Source organism: Nicotiana tabacum, chromosome 21, assembly GCF_000715075.1.
Source record: "Nicotiana tabacum cultivar K326 chromosome 21, ASM71507v2, whole genome shotgun sequence".
NCBI classification, from domain to species: Eukaryota; Viridiplantae; Streptophyta; class Magnoliopsida; order Solanales; family Solanaceae; genus Nicotiana; species Nicotiana tabacum.
The window spans coordinates 68,395,177-68,398,250 of NC_134100.1; positions in this window are offsets into that span (position 1 = coordinate 68,395,177).

A 3,074-nucleotide genomic window follows, 5' to 3' on the forward strand; every position below is an offset into this window, starting at 1 on the left:
GGATTTGGACAATCAGCTCATAAGGTTAGATGTTTCGAGGCCCAGCTGAGTTCATGCTTGCCTGGTTTCTCGGTCTTCTTTGTATGAGCGCATCAAAGAGCGTCAGTATAATGATCCCCATTTGCTTGATCTTAAGAACATAGTGCAGCACGACAATGCCAAGGAGATTTCTATTGGATATGATGGGGTGTTGCGGTTTCATGGCCGGATTTGTGTGCCCAATGTGGATGGGCTTCGTGAGCTGTTTATTGAGGAGGCCCACAGCTCGCGGTATTCCATTCATTCGGGTGCCACCAAGATGTATCAGAATTTGAGGTAGCATTATTGGTGTAGAAGAATGAAGAAATAAATAGTAGAGTATATGGCTCGGTGTTTGAATTGCCAACAGGTGAAATACGAACATCAGAGGTCGGGCGATTTGCTTCAGAGACATGAAATTCCCGAGTGGAAGTAGGAGCGTATTACCATGGATTTCACTGTTGGGCTCCCAGGGACTTTGAAGAAATTTGACGTAGTATGGGTCATTGTGGATAGGTTGACCAAGTTTGCATATTTCATTCCGGTGGTGGTCACTTATATTCGGAGCAGATGGCTCAGATCTATGTCCGAGATTTCATTCGCCTTCACGGTGTGCTAGTGTCTATTATTTCTGACCGCGGCACGCAGTTCACATCATATATCTAGAGATCCATGCAGCAGGAGCTAGGCTAACGGGTAGAGTTGAGTATAACATCTCACCTCCACACAGAAAGGTAGTCTAAGTGCACCATTCAGATCTTGGAGGATATGTTACATGCGTGTGTTATGAATTTGAGGGTTCATGGGATCAGTTTCTACCGCTTTCCGAGTTCGCATACAACAAAAGCTACCAATCGACTATTTAGATGGCTCCTTATGAGGCCTTATATAGGAGGTAGTGTCATTCTCCAGTTGGTTGGTTTGAGCCAGGAGAGGCTAGGTTGTTAGGCACTGATTCAATTCGGGATGCCTAAGAAAGTCAAGTTGATTCAGGATCGGCTTCGTACAACCCAGTCTAGAGAGAAGAGTTAGCTGATCGGAAGGCTCGTGATTTAGCATTAATGGTGGGAGAGAGGGTTTGTTGCGGGTTTCACCCATTAAGGGTGTGATGAGGTTCGGAAAGAAGGGAAAAGTGAGCCCTAAGTATATTGGTCCTTTTAAGACTCTTAAGAGAGTTGGGGAGGTGTCCTAAAAACTTGCATTGCCACCCAACTTATCGGCAGTTCACTCGATGTTCCATGTTTACATAATCCGGAAGTATCATGGTGATCCATCTCATGTATTAGATTTCAGCTCAGTCCAATTGGACAAGGATTTGACTTATGAGGAGGAGTCGGTGACTATTCTATACCGGCAGGTCCGGAAGTTAAGGTCTAAAGTTATCCTTCTATGAGAGTGCAGTGGAGAGGTCAGTCAATCGAGGCAACTACGTGGGAGTCCAAGTCTGACATGCGGAGTAGATACCCACACCTTTTCACCAGCCCATGTACTTTTCTATGTCCGTTCAAGGACGAACCTTTCTTTTAGAGGTGGAGAATGTGATGACTGTATAGGTCACTAGTCCTTATTTCTGTGTTTCGAGACCTCCGTTAGCTTCGCTTAATGTTTCTTGGTCTGCGTGTGCGGTCCGTGTCGCTTTTTGAAAAGCTCTTATGTGAAAATTTGAAGAAAATATAATTTTTGGCTTTAAAATAATTTGAGTTGACTACGATCAATATTTTAAGAAAATGACCCCAGATCGATGTTTTGACGATTCCGGTAGGTCCGTATTGTGATTTTGGACTTGGGCGTATGCCCGAAATTGAAATCGGAGGTCCCTAGGGTAATTTGACTCATTTTGCCAAAAGCTAGTAATTTGAAAGTTTGGAAATTTTTTAGGTTTTACCATAGGTTTAGTTCTTAGATATCAGGTTTGGATTTTGATTTTGGGACTTGGTATAGATCAGTTTTGCTATTTGAAACTTGTCTGCAAAATTTGGTGCAATTCGGAATTGGTTTGATATGATTCGGATGCTTAGTTGTGATTTTAGTTGTTCTTGAGTTCCCTTTAAAATACCATTCATTTTGCTGCTCGATTTGTAGTTATAGATATTATTTTGGTGATTTGATCACGCGAGCGAGTTCGTATGATGTTAATTCACTTGTGTGCATGTTTGATTTGGAGCCTGAGGGGGAGTTTCAGACGCGTTTCGGATGACTTTGGATGGTTTGACGTCTGCTGGTGTATTTCCAGTTCTGGTGTTCAATTGCAGATCTCGCATTTGCGAGGTCTGGCTCGTATTTGCGAGGTCTGGCTCGTATTTGCGAGGCTTGGCTCGCATTTGCGAGCCTCGCTTTTGCGGACAAAAGTTCGCACTTGCGAGCAGGGCTTGGGATGGGTGATCTCACATTTACGAGGATTGTGTTCGCTTTTACGAACTGTGGCAGTTCGCTTAAGGCAACTTGTTTCGCATTGCAAAACTTTTGGTCACATTTGTGATGGGTGGTTGTTCGCATTTGCGAATAATTTGTCAGAATTGAGGGGATCGCATTGGTAAGCAACTTTAATCCATTTCTTTTCAATTCCCCATTACTTTTCATGAGATTTCAATATCAAGTTTAGAATTTTCATGGTAGAAATTAGGGATTTAGGTAGAAATTACGAATTATGTAAAATTAAGATTTAAACCTCAAATTGAGGTAGGATTTCGAAATAAATCAAATAACCGGACTCGAGGGTGAATGGATAATCGGGTTTTGGTTCGAATCTCGAGTTTTGACCAAGCAGGCATGGGGTTAACGTTTGTTGAATTTTAAAAAAATTATCAAATTGAACCTCTTTTAATAATGGGTAGTTTCTAAAGCCTATTTTGAATCGTTTGATCAATAATTTTCTAGATTTGGTTAGTTTGGAGGCTTGTTCAAAAGTCAAAGCCGTGGTTGATTGATTGCTTTGATTCGAGGAGTGAGATAAGTGTTGTTTCTAACGTTGACTTAAGGAAATTAGGATTTGCTGAATTATTTGTTATGTAAATTATGTGGGAAAATAGCGTATATGCAAGGTGACGAGTGTATTT